The sequence below is a fragment of the Moschus berezovskii genome, chromosome 15 (genome assembly GCF_049115385.1).
Source record: "Moschus berezovskii isolate FMDL1 chromosome 15, NW_MosBer_1.0, whole genome shotgun sequence".
NCBI classification, from domain to species: domain Eukaryota; kingdom Metazoa; phylum Chordata; class Mammalia; order Artiodactyla; family Moschidae; genus Moschus; species Moschus berezovskii.
The window spans coordinates 30,807,249-30,821,851 of record NC_142474.1 but is presented as its reverse complement, the minus strand read 5'-3'; the positions used below and the strand labels follow the sequence as shown (position 1 = coordinate 30,821,851).

General features: G+C 44.7%; 1 pseudogene; it reads right to left on the bottom strand.

Annotated features, from left to right (window-relative positions):
- Positions 1 to 4,668: 4,668 nt before the first annotated feature.
- Positions 4,669 to 14,603, bottom strand: part of LOC129560728 (melanocortin receptor 3-like) — a 29,277-nt pseudogene continuing 19,342 nt past the window's right edge.

Here is a 14,603-nt window from a genome sequence, read left to right as displayed (position 1 = left end):
GTTCGCATCCTTGCATTCTCTAGTTATGGTATCAATCTGGGTTCATCTAAAGATCAAGGGGTCAAGGAGAGGGTGAGCAAATCATGGCACTGGAAGTGTTAATTTCGTTGTCTAGATTTCTGCTTCTTTCCATACCCTAATTAGAAACATTTCCAGGGAGTTCTGCTTGCCTTATCCTCAGTAGAACAGGAAGGCAAATCGCAAGTTCCCTCGAATCATCTCCTCTAGAGGTTTTTGTTTTCACTTCTAGCTAATTCTTGTTGATGTTAACATTGCATTGTTAGGAGCCCTAACATCTGAGTAGCTGTGATAGGCCTGAGATCTTGCTTAGGCCTAAGTTTCAATTTCCTGGCGATAGGGTGGAGGCTAGGTTCATAGAAACTCCTCCCTAAGAAATTCCCGCCGGAGCCAAGAATTAAGAAACTCCTACCTAGAAACATCCCACCGGCGCCAAAATTGGGCCAATCAGAAGAAAAAGGGAAATCCAGCAGAGAAAACCCCGTGCGCATCCGCGCGCGTATAAACTGGCCAATGAGTTTCTGCGCGCGCATGAACTGGCCAATGAGCTTCTGCCAGCTTGATATTTTGAACAGAAATAGGTGCTTATGTAACCTGAGACTATAAAAACAGCTGTGACCTGGGCTCCCGGGCTCTTGTCCGCATTCCAGGGCGCTGGAAGGGGCAGGAGCCCCTAGCTAGAGCTAGAAATAAACCCCATTCTTGCTTTTCCATTGCTGTGAGTGTCTTATTCTACCAGTTAAGGGGGACCGGACTCAGGGCATAACAGCATCTTATATGTAAACCCAACATGTAAGTCAGATCACAGGAGAATCTGTCTCCCTGAGCTTGAAGTCGTTCTCTTCTCAGTCTCTGCCTCTCTTTTCTCCCCTTCCCCCACCTGCCTCCCCTTCATGTTCCACCCCACCCCCATGGGCTTCTGTATTTGTCACGATGATATTGTTTACAAATGACAGTAGCTCCTGACAGAAAGTCCAGGCATAGGACTGGCTTCAGGCATAGCTGGAGGCAGGTGTGCAAATGAGAACAGCTGGCATCCTGTCTCTTTCCTTTGCATCCTGCTTTCTTTGATGGTGGCTTCATCCTCAGATACCACTCCTGCAGCCCCGCGCAACTTGGTACCCAGTGGTCCATGGGAAGGGGGACCGCTCTTTCTCAGTAGTTCAAGTTCTGAGAGTCTCCCCGGGCTGCTTTGGGTCACATGTGGCTGCTGTTCCCCAGACGTAGAGGACTCATGGACCAGGCACCTCCCTGTGGCTGATGTTGAGTGGGGTCTGAGTCACCTGATTTGCAGTCCTGAGGCAGCAGTCACCTGGGACCGCCATGGACAGGGGCAAAGCTGAAAACCTCCCATCGCATCCAGTTCTGCTAGCTGCAGGGATACATGACGGAAGCCCAGAGACGGTAACACACTTGCTCACGACCACACCAGACTAGAGACACGCCAGCTCAGTTTCCTCTGTTGACGCCCCCAGTGTTTTCAGAGAGGGGCAGACCATTTATTTCCTGATAAACAAGAGTTCTTCAAAGCACCTCTTGTGGCATCCATCCTAAGGGACCATCAGTGACATTGCTCTTCTGTTCCCTCTGAGGATGCATGAAAGTGCCAACCTTTTAAAATCCAGCACCTGTCACCACATGAACGGAATAAACACAGGGAAGGATTCTTTCCCTCCTGCAATTAGAAACCAAGAAAGAATCTTCCTTTCCTCTTTGTTTCTCAGTATCTATTTTTCGGGTCAGACCTGTGCTCTATATAACATTCAGGGAAATGAGCCAATTATCCAGGTATTTCATGGGAAATGCATTTCTTTGGCTTGAGCAACTCACATCGTTAGCTGCTTCCCACTTCCACTCAACTGCTAGCTCTGGGGGTAAAGAGGCTTTCTGTGTCACCTGATGAAAAGATGGCAGAAAGGAGAATTTGTAAGGATTTTTCGGTATATTCATTATTAATACTTCCATTAGAAAGTACACAAAGTTCTCTATTGGGTCTGAGAGCTGCTGGAGTCCCTTCAAACCTGAAGAGCATCGCCACAGGCCACATGCTTCATCACACAATGGGTACCTGGGCAACCCATGGACCGTGGAGCCTGATAGTTGGCTGAGTCCCAGCTCTGCTCCTCGAATTCTGAGTAGCTCGAGTCTGGATAATTAACCTACTCCATGATCCTATTAATAAGTTTCTTTTTCCACAGGACAAGATTTTAATGGTGCTTATTACCTCATAGGGTTTTCATGAGAATTCAATGAGTTAATATACCTAAGTCCAATGTCCTGCACATAATAATGTCAGATAATGCATTTTATTATTATTGTCACTTACTTATTTGATTCTCACTTAAGTGTTCTTATGTGAGAAAGGTTGAGTTCTTCATTTTGAGGGTTTGCTTGTTTTCTGCATTTTGTCAACTGTTTCTTTCCAGTTTCTACATTTATATGGGTTCTGGGATGTTGTTGCTGTTGTTTAGTCGTTAAGTCATGTCTGACTCTTTGCAACCCCAAGCCCTATAGAAAGTCATCACAATTAAGCTCAAAAGTTCAACTTAAATAAGGACCACGGGTGATGATTTCTAGGGGTGCCATAAGTCAACACCTGCTGTGATTCTGCCTTGGCGAAAGAGGGTGAAAGTGAGCCCAACAAATGAGTGAAAATCACAATGTACTTTTATTTCCAAAAATTAAGCATTTTTTGAACCTGACTGTCCCACTGCTTAAAATGCACAATGGGTTTCCGCATGAAGGTCTGGGAAAGTGATCATGGAGGAGACAGTGGCAGCATGACATCCAGGGTCATTCACTCCAGAAAAGGTTGCACTCCCAGGGCTACCCACAGACTTTGGAAGAGTAGAGCAAGTAAAATGATTAATTGTTTTCTTGGTTTTTATGACAGCTTGATGGAAGCTCTGTTATGAACATATGGACTCCTGGTTGTAGAAATAGTCCTTATAGCCTCCCTCCACAGCAGCAATGACCCTCTGGGGTCACTGGGGCACAGTTCAATGATGCTGTTTTCAGGAGAGGTGCTAGGGTGTCCAGGTTGGACTTGGGGATGTGGGTAGGCACCTCGAGTTTGAATCTCCACTTCTCCACTTGTGGCTGAGTTGCTGTAGACTCCTGAGTTTCAGATGCCTCATCTGTAAAATAAGGATGAGCCTAGTGTTTGCCTCAAGAGGTTGTGCAGAGATCAAAGAAGTGACTGCCTGTGAGGAACTTGGCCCAGTTCCTGGCAGGGGGTCAGCTCTGCATGCAGATGTGTATTTTTGGCTGTGCACTGTGCTCATGTATAAGTGCTCTGTGTCCCTGCTATTCAAAAGGAGGTCCCCAGACCAGTAGCCATATCCTATGGGAGCTTGTCAGAGTCAGAAATTCAGAATCTGAGAGAATAACATTAACATATATACACTACCATACGTACAATAGCTAGTGGGAAGCACAAGGAGCTCAGTTTGGTGCTCTGTGATGACCTGGAGGGGGGGGATGGAAGGGAGGCTCAAAAGGGAGGATATAAATATACTTATAGCGGAATCACGTTGTTGTACAGCAGAAACTAACACAACATTGTATAGCAGTTATACTCCAATTAAAAATAAAGGATAAAAAAAGAAATTCAGAATCTTAGGTTCCACTCCCAACCCGTTGAATTAGCTTTAGCACTTCAACAAGATCCAGGGTGATTCCAGCAGGCATTTCTGTTCAGAAGCACTACTCTCAGCTAACATGTACATAGAAAGGGCAGCTGGTTTTGCTATGGAAACCTGTAGGCAGCACCATGTTGGTGTAAAAAGACATCAGCACCAGGGCACAAAATATACAGTGACCCTGACTTAGCTGGGCACTTTGGGGCGGTCACATAACCCCTCTGGAATGAAGTTTCTTCATCTGTGAGGTGACTCACCTATGTTGGAGACTTTAATGTGAAAACTAATATAAAAGAGTGCAAAGTATGTTATTTATCTTGTTTACATAGAAAAAAGACATCATAATCCCTATGGCTATCAATACCATTTTCAAAGAATTCAATTCCCCATTTTCCACGTTAAGTTGCTAAGTGTCAAAAACCGATTATTTGGTGTCTCAATTACAATAATGCAGAGTGACAGAGGCCCAGGAATTTCAGCCTGGTATGTTTGGAAACTAAATGGGAGAGTTCTGTAGTTTGGCAAAAAAGCATTACCCTAGAAAAGACTCGGAGAAGGCAATGGCAAGCCACTCCAGTACTCTTGCCTGGAAAATCCCATGGATGGAGGAGCCTGGTAGGCTGCAGTCCATGGGGTCGCTAAGGGTCGGACACGACTGAGCGACTTCACTTTCACTTTTCACTTTCATGCATTGGAGAAGGAAATGGCAACCCACTCCAGTGTTCTTGCCTGGAGAATCCCAGGGACGGGGGAGCCTGGTGGGCTTCCGTCTATGGGGTCGCACAGAGTAGGACACAAATGAAGTGACTTAGCAGCAGAAAAGACTAGCAGTGTGGTCAATGGGGATGTTTACACCATTGACAAAGTAGTCATGGAATTGCAATGTCACAAATGATGGCCATGAGCAAAAGCCAGTAGGATGCTTCCAGGTGGTATGGTTCAATGTGACACACGTTTATCAGCCACAAAAGCTTTTAATTATTTCCAAACATCACAACCAAAGCAAGAAACAAATCATATTGTTCACATTAGCACAGATAAAATACAAAAACCCCAAAACATTATAGCACAAGAAAAATACACAGTTGTATACCGAAGACACAGCATAATGTAAGAATTCATGGGAGAGGGGAACATGGGGACATCCAGAAAGTACGGTCCAAAGTCCCCTGGGGTGGAAGGGGGTCTGATGGATGCATGTAGCACAGTTTTGGACAGCGTTCATCAGCAAAGCTTACCCTGAGTTCACAGGAGTGAACCACTTTACTTGATACAGTATAGACCTTGATAACAGGGTCACCAAACTTCAACACCATGTCGAACAGAAGGAACTGTGAATTAGAAACCATACTCCTTCATCAGTTCAGTTCAGTTCAGTCGCTCAGTCGTGTCCGACTCTCCGCGACCCCATGAATCACAGCACGCCCGGCCTCTCTGTCCATCACCAACTCCCAGAGCTCACTCAAACTCATGTCCACAGAGTCGGTGATGCCATCTAGCCATCTCATTCTCTGTCGTCCCCATCTCCTCCCGCCCCCAACCTTTCCCAGCATCAGAGTCTTTTCCAATGAGTCAACTCATCGCATGAGGTGGCCAAAGTATTGCAGTTTCAGCTTTAGCATCAGTCCTTCCAATGAACACCCAGGATTGATCTCCTTTAGAATGGACTCGTTGGATCTCCTTGCAGTCCAAGGGACTCTCAAAGTCTTCTCCAGCACCACAGTTCAAAAGCAGCAATTCTTCGGCAATCAGCTTTCTTCACAGTCCAACTCTCACATCCATACATGACCACGGGAAAAACCATAGCCTTGACTAGATGAACCTTAGTTGGCAAAGTTATGTTTCTGCTTTTTTATATACTATCAAGGTTGGTCATAACTTTCCTTCCAAGGAGCAAGCGTCTTTTAATTTCATGGCTGCAATCAGCATCTGCAGTGATTTTGGAGCCCCCAAAAATAAAGTCTGACACTGTTTCCACTGTTTTTCCATCTATTTCCCATGAAGTGATGGGACCAGATGCCATGATCTTTGTTTTCTGAATGTTGAGCTTCAAGCCAAACTTTTCACTCTCCTCTTTCACTTTCATCAAGAGGCTTTTTAGTTCCTCTTTCTGCCATAAGGGTAGTGTCATCTGCATATCTGAGGTTATTGATATTTCTCCCAGAAATCTTGATTCCAGCTTGTGCTTCTTCCAGCCCAGCGTTCCTCATGATGTACTCTGCATATAAGTTAAATAAACAAGGTGACAATATACAGCCTTGACATACTCCTTTTCCTGTTTGGAACCAGTCTGTTGTTCCATGTCCAGTTCTGACTGTTGCTTCCTGACCTGCATACAGGCTTCATAGATCACAGCAAATAGAAAACCTGTGATAGAGCCTCAGTTCTTATGAGCAAAACAGCTTCCAAGAAAACCACAGGCAGCTAAGTCTAATTCCCTGAAACTACAGTCCAACAGTTTCTTGAAACACATGTCCTCTCACTCACAATTCCCTCTTTTGTTTTAAGACAGAAAAGGAATCATAGGAAAAATTGCCTTTTTGAAATAGGGAAATGTATGCCTTAAAACAGCAAGATATCAAAATACTTTGTACATGGGTAAGTTCTGATTCTCCAAAGCACTTTATTTCTCTTTCATTAGAGTCTTGCAAGCTGCCCTGTGTTGAATGCTTACAAACCCCAAAACAACAATAACAATAACACAAAAATAGAAGTGGGTTCCATTCCTATGCTAGTTTGGTGATGGGGGAGATGGAGTCAAGAAGGGGGGCAAACAGCATAGTATTACTTCTTCCACAAAGAGGTTGTTGATTTTAGGAAGTTGTTTTACTGTAAATAGAGTAATAGATGAGAAACTCAGTCTCTTATGAGATGAGGGCAAAGCCATTTGAGCAGCCGGCAGTTAGGTGTGTTGGTAGCTGTAACAGGTTTGCTTGAGGGAGATTCCAGCTACCCTTACTGTTACTGAAAATCCTTCAGTCTGTCTGACCTGAAACATGAAGGAGTGAGTGGGAAGCATCACAGACCCTGGGTACGTGAAAATGAATGCAGACAGCACCCGAGTGGTCCCCACAAGTCCTCCCCCCAACCAGTGACTATTCAAGAAATCGAAGTTTGTGACTTACCCATGGCTAACCCGGTAAAGAATCTGCCTGCAGTGCAGGAGACACAGGAGACACGGGTTCGATCCCTGGGTCAGGAAGATCCCCTGGAGGAGGAAATGGCAACCCACTCCAGTATTCTTGCCTGGAAAATCCCATGGACAGAGGAGAAAGGTGGGCTATAGTTTACAGGATCACAAAAGAGTCGGACACAACTGAAGCGATTTAACACAGTCACACAGCACGTGGGCATCCTTTCAGAGAGCCTGTTATATCCATTTTTCCCTTTCAAAAGGCTCTCTGCAAGCTTAAAAACAAAAGACAGATAGGGTTATGGCTACTAACACATTTTTTTATGTCTTTTAAGTAGTTTTCTCCCTTCTTGCTAAACACCTGGGCTGGCTGGAGGGTTGAAGGTATCCAGACTGAGTACCCTTCCCATGGCCCCACGTCTGATCCCACGTTCATGCTGTTGCAGCTACAGAGAACCTCCTTGAAGGTATTGCAAAGCTCTAGGCTCCGGAAAGCATAGATCAGGTTGATGATGGAGGCGCACATGATGAGGACCAGTGGGTGTTGAAGTGGGCTGTGTAGCAAACACAGTGGGGTTGGTTGGGCAGGTTATGGTAAGGACAAGGTGCAGAAAGAAGGGGACCCAGCAGAAGACGGAGACCCCCAGCAGACTGGTGATGGTGACTGCCCCCTTCACACACAAGTGCTGCTGGTCAATCGGCCACCCCATCGGTGGGCAGTTATGCAGCGATGTGCTTGATGTGAAGCAGGGTGGAGAGGAGCACGCGCACATGGAGGGTGCCCATGAGCAGCAGCATGGTAAGGAACATGGTGCTCAGACATACAGTGACCATCTTGCTCTCAGAGAAGACGATGAAGACCACACTGCAGACCCTGCAGCCCAGCCAGATGGCTGCAATCAGGGCCAGCACCTTCCACACGGTCATGATGCTGTGGTAGCGAAGTATGTAGAAGATGGTGATGTACCTGTTGACTGCAATGGCCAGGAAGTTGCAGATGGGGGCCACCAGGGAGATGCAGATAATGGAGTCAAAGACATTGTCCATGTGCTGGGTGAACTGGTCCTCGAAGGTCAGGTAGTCACTGTTGACCATGGGGATCATGAGAGTCTCCAGGGCATTGGACATGCTCACCAGCATGTCAGCCATGCCCAGGCTGCAGAGAAAGATGTACATGGGGGAGTGCAGGTTGCCATTCCTGACCACAGCCAGGATGATCAGTATGTTTTCCAGAAGGCTGATGATGCCCAGGGCCAGGAAGACCTCAGGCTTGATGAAGACCTGCTCGCAGAAGCTGCTGCTACTCTGATTGCTGAAGTTAGGGGCTGCGAGATGCTCTGAGCTGGTAGGCAGCGATGGTTGAGCAGAGTGCAAATTGCTCACAGGTGGCTGGCTGATCGGAGCAGGGGCTCCAGCAGGGTCCCAAGATCCCAGTTGCTGCTAATTCCAGGAAAGAAAAAAATTCCTTCCATATCCTTCTTTTAGATGCTTTTCCAGTACACTCTTAGCGTTTGTTCTTCCCCAGAATAAAAGGATGGAGAGAGGGAGAGAGAGGAAAAAGTCAGCTTGGAGACGTACAGAGTACTTTCCTCTGCTTCTCCAGGATGAGCAGTTTTAATAGAAACTCTTCTCTCTCTCTCCCTTCTTACCTTCCTTCCATCTCTTTTCCCCTCTCACATCCCATCTGGGAACAGAAACCCAGCCAATGACTGGTACAGTTACGGCAGTTTTCATGGTAAGTCATGGGACGTGGTACCTGTTGTTAGGAGTGAGGGGTGAAAACTCAGTTTATATACGTTGGCTGGAGGCAAACACCTCCTACTTAATCTTCAGTGCAGCAAAATGACCAGTGAGCATCGGGCGCCTCTCTGACTGACAGCAGTGCTGGCTCCCAGGACTTGGACCTGGAGATTCAAAAGCAGCCTGGTGCCCTCAACAGGCCAGACTGCTCATCTCTCCCTTGGCTGGGATGAGCAGTTTCTGTCTTGAAAACGGCCACAGCCATCTTTCCATCCATTCATTTGCTCTTTTTTTTTTTTTTGACAGCAAACATTTACTAAATGCCTACCATGTGTCGAGTTTCTGCCCCTTGCAGGAACATCCTTGTTTCTTCCAAACTCAAGAGTCGGGTGGAAGACGAGAAACACGGCAGTTTTATTATAGGGGGATACATACTTGAATCGGGGAATGCCAGGGGCTGGGGGAGCTCAGAGGGGACCCCCCTCACCTGAGAGACCAAGGGAAGTTCCCGGAGGAAGGAGCCTCTCAGCTATGACTTCAAAGAACAGAGGGAATGCCGAGTGGCGAGGCGGGGGCTGGGGTTGTAGGAGATAGAAGAGGATTCCTGGCAGCGGGAATAACATGCTCACAGCCCGCAGGCTAAAAGCAGTGTTTCTGCACCCCGGACGTAGGAGTCATGTGGTCACGGGGATCGCATCTGACCTCCTGAATCAGAATCACCCAGGGGTAGGAGGTGGGTAGGTGTGTTTTCAATGTTCAATGGGTGAGGGAGGACATAGTCAAGGTTGAGATCTACGGAAAAGAAAGCTTGGTGCTTTTGACGGACTTTAGTTTTCTCCGGTTGGAGTGTGGAGCCAGAAGACATAATTAGAGAAGTGAGCCTGCAGTTTTTTTCCTTTCCTAAGCGGAGAAGGGCAAGGATCCTGAAGGGCAGTCTCAGCCGAGTGTGGGAGTTTGGGGCTGTATCCAGAAGCCGACAGGGGGGTGTGGAAGAGAGGAGGTGGGGTTTGCAATTTAGAAAGATTTCTCATTGCCTGGTGGAGACTGCCTCAGGAGAGGACGAGTCAGGAGCCTGGGGGGCCAGGACTGCAGAGATTCAAAGCAAGGAGGTGGCCATGGGCCCGTGGAAGGAGTGGTCAGAGATGCTTAGGGTGGTGGGTTCTGGAGATGTGAGCGTGATGGATTGGGACAGCGCAGGGAACACCTCTGCTTCCTTCTTAAGTAACAGGAAGAACAGAGATGGAAAATGTATTGGTTGGCCAAAAAGTTCATTCAGGTTTTCTGTTCCATCTAATGGAAAAACCAAAAAGAACTTTGTGGCCAACACAATAGAAGGCAGAATTTAGCAGCTGACCTTGATACTTAGTTCATGTCAGATGTGATGCTGGACAGGAGGATGATGTAAACTCTGAATACAATGAGTCTGCTTCCCTGGCCCTCCTCGCCCAGTATCTGCATATCAATTACAGGTAGACTGATGTTCTGATTATCCAACTATCAGCTAACTATGTATGTGAGTGTGACTGTGTGTGTATTAGATAGAAGAAATGTGCGTATGAAATAGAAGATAACTTAGAATACTTATGAAACTGTGGGGGTGGAGAGGTCTTCTTAACAAGACAGGCAACCAGATGGGGGAAGGGATTGTTAGGGAGTTTGTGATGGACAGGTACTCACTGCTATATTTTAAATGGATAACCAACAAGGCAAGCACAAAGAACTCTGCTCAGTCACATGTGGCAAACTGGATGGGAGGGAAGTTTGGAGGAGAAGGGATACATGTATATAGATGACCACGTCCCTTTGCTGTCCACCTGAAAATATCACAACATTCTTAATCGGTTATATCCCAACACAAAATATAAAGTGTTTTAAAAAAAAAAGATAGGCAATCAGAAATTAAGTGTGAAAATGTCACCAAAGTCAGAAGACAAACAGGAAGAGAAGACTTCCCATAGGCAAAGATTACTGTCTCTTCAGTACAAAGAATACTCTCACATTAATACGAAAGAGATGATTTACCTCTTAGAACACGGGGCAAAAAACAGGGATAGGAATTTACTGAGGAGGAAATGCAAGTGGCTAATAAACTTATGAAAAGATATTCAGTCTTCTGGGGAAGCCAAGAGATGCAAATCAGACTTCAGATTGACAAGGGTGAAAAAAATATCAAATCCAGCAGAGAGTGCTGGGGAAACACTCTCACGCATTTCCAGTGTTTGTGGATAGTGTCATCATTTTCAGTTTCTACTAAAATAAAAAGAAATGCACCTGAGTGTGGATCTCAGTCTGTGAACTGAGGGGCATGAGACATACTTCTACTGATTTTCAGCAAAGTGACTTCATTTCTGATGTTCCAGGTTACAGAAAACACAGTCCTAATCCTTGTGGAGGTTTCTCTTCCTCACCCTCTGGGTCACATCCAGAGGTGTATTTATACTATCCTGTCTGTGGTTTCAGGGACCTTCATCTTACCTGTAAAGATCAGACTATTAGGTTTTTTCCCTGCTCTGTGTTTGGCCTGGGCTGAGCACCGACCACCTTTCTCTGCTTCTGTTCTCTGTTTATGAGCATCCTTGGGAGTGAGCAGGAGGCACCCGGCACGCTCATGCCTAAAGAGTGTTGATTTGGTCTCCTCTAAGCTCTACTTTCTGCTCTCCTAGGGGAGTAGCACAGAGACTTTGAAACTGAAACTGTAGTTTGTTTTCTACTTCTTTGACTCTACTTCTGTTTTGTAAATAAGTTCATTAGTACCCATTTTTTCAGATACCACGTATAAGCAATAGCATATGTTTGTCCAAATATTTGAATCCCATGACTTGAAGAAACTTTTATTACATAGCTGCTTTTAAGATTTACTGATTTATTTTCATTTTTATTTTGTTTTTGTCCACACCACGCAGCATATGGGACCTTAGTTCCCTCATCAGGGATTGAACCCACAGCCCCTGCAGTGGAAGTGCAGTATCTCAACCATTGGAATGTCAGGGAATTCCCTAAGATTTATTTTTACTTATACTCAAGGTTCCTAATATTTTTATGCCTGTGAATTTTGCTTTACCTTTTTAAAATTGAGCTATAGGTACCAGAAAATTAGTGATTTTGAAATATACAATTCAGTGGGGTTTTGTTTGCTTTTTTTTTTTAACATCTTCACGAGGTTGCCCAGCCAACACCACTACCTAATTCCAGGACATTTTCATCACTTCATCCCCATTAGAAGTCACTCCTCATTTGCTACTTCCCTCAGTCTCTAACAACTGCTAATCTACTTTCTATCTCTATGTGACAGTGAAAAATACGCTCATCGAGGCTGTGTTTAACTTTTGGATCACCAAAGCCTCCATTTTCTGACTTTCTCATTTTTCAAATTCAAAAACAAACAAAACCAATAGCTATAGGTGAAAATTTAAACTGAACCAGCCAACTCTAAGGAAAACAAAGTGAAGCATCTTTAAAAAACTAAAAATAGAGTTACTGTATGATCCAGCAATCCCACTCCCACCTGGGCATATATATGGAAAAGATGAAAACACTAATTTGAAAAAATATACACTCACCCCAGTGTTCATAGCAACACTATTTACAATAGTAAAAACATGGAAACAATCCAAGTGCCCAACAACAGATGACTGGCCTAAGAAGATGTTTATATACAACGGAATATTACTCAGCCATCAAAAGGAACAAAATATTATCATTTGCAGAATGTGACTAGACCTAGAGATCATCATACTAAGTGAAGTCAGTCAGTCAGTAATAGACAAATATTATAAGATATTCCTTAAATGTGGAATCTAAAAAATAATACAAATGACTCTACAAAACAGAAACAGACTCACAGACATAAAAAAACAAACTTATGGTTACCAAAGCATAAAGGGAGCAGGGAGGGATAAATTAGGAGTATGAGATTAACAGATACAAACTATTTTACCTACAATGGGTAACCAACAGGGATTTAATATGTAGCACATGGAACGATCTTCAATATCTTATAATAACCTATACTGGAAAATAATCTGAAAAAATATATAACTGAATCACTTTGCTGTACACCTGAAACTAATACAATATTACAAACCAACTATACTTCAAAAAGCAAACAAAAAGCAACAACAAAAACCCAACAACTGTAAATTCTTCTGTATTAAAATTCAGCATAAAAGCAGTAAAGTAAAAACAATCAAAACAAGAAAACACAAATCTCTTCCTCTTACTCTCTTGAATTTCAAGATGTTATGAATAGAGAGTGAGTTATTTTGTTTTCTGAACACTTCAGTGCAAGGAACAGATCAAGACACTTTTTTTGTGCATGGTTTTTAAAAAGACCTTGGAGAAGGAAATGGCAACCCACTCCAGTAATCTTGTCTGGAAAATCCCATGGACAGAGAAGCCTGGTAGGCTACAGTCGATGGGGTTGCAAAGAGTCAGACACGACTGAGTGACTTCACTTCACTCATTTTTTTTTTTATTTTACAATATTATATTGGTTGGTTTTGCCATACATTGACATGAATTCGCCCCAGGTGTACATGAGTTCCCCTCCTGAACCCCCCTCTCACCTCCCTCCTCCCTTCACTCACATTTTTAAAAAGAACATTCTTTACTTGCTCTCTGCTGAAACCTCTTTTGGAAACTTAGGGTAAAATTTTGCTTCTCCAAGTCCATTTTCCTATGGTTAGTTGACAATTGTATCAACTGAGTCAAATTAATCATCAAAAGCAGTTTTCTGAGGGTAGAAAAACAAAAGGTCCATGTTGATCCCAGTTCTTCTGGTTAAAGGACCAGATATGATGAATAAAAGACCTCCATGGTATACAAAAAAAATCTGTCTAAATTCTTGGTTGAAAAAAATCAGTCTTAGCACTTTGTTGTTGTATTATTTTCTTCAATCATAGAATTAAGTGCCCTTAATTTTCCTCACCTCTTGTTACCTTTGCCTATTTAGCACCTGAGTCCTATGTTCTGAGTGTTGTGTTTTTGGTGAGGAGGGACATTACTCCGATGACATTACAGGGCTGGGGACTATGCCACTGAATTGTCTCACACCAGGACAGATGATCTCAGACCAGAGCTTCTCAACCTTTGCTGTGCATCTGAATCAGCCAGGCAATGCTGATGCTGCTGGCCCACAGACTGTACTGTGAGTAGGGAGGAAAGTGATCTAATCATTTGCAGACATGGATGGAGAAGCTGTGCTAGGAGAGCCAGCCACGCGTGGAGTTCACTCTGTTGATGTGGAAAAGGAGCACCCCATTCTCAAAGGCCCAGTGGATGCCCCAGTTGCTGGACTTTGTGTGTGACCAGTGACTTGGTGTGTGACCAGTGTTGGTCACATAGGGGGTTGCCCAGAAGCAGGCATCAGTCCTGTTGTGTGGCCTCTAAACTCAATGCTCTGACCTCCCCAGAGAGGTTGTGAGCCACCCAATATCATTTAGTAAATTTCTCTTCTGTTTAAACTAGCCAGAGTGGGTTTTGTTACTTATAACCAGGAATCTGACCCACTCGTGCATTCCAGTCGGGGTCAAAGGTATCGATTACCTGGAGGGCTGGGTAGTGAAGAATCCACGGCTTCATCCCACTTGGAAAAAGAGTTCTGGGATGTATTAGTGATGAATACCTTGATGCTAGGAAAGACTGAAGGCAAAAGGAGAAGAGGGTGGCAGAGGATGAGATGGTTAAATAGCATCACTGACTCAGAGGACATACATTTGAGCAAATCCCAGGAGACGGTGAAGACAGAGAAGCCTGGCACGGTGCAGCCCATGTGGTCGCAAGGAGTCAGACATGACTTGGCGACTGAACAGCAAGAGCTGATACGGGAATGGAAGCTGGCACACGGTGCCTCTGACACCGTGTATCACAGTCTATGAGCTCCCTTTTCCTGCTCTAACAAGTCTCCCCAAACTTAGCAGCTCAAAACATCAGAAATGTATTCTCTCCCAGTTCTGGATCAAAAATCCAAAAGAGGTTAGCAGGACTGCATTCCTCCTGGAGGTGACAGGAGAGAAGGTGTTTTCTTGCATGCCTCAGCTTCTAGAGGCCACCTGCATGTCCTGGCTCACAGC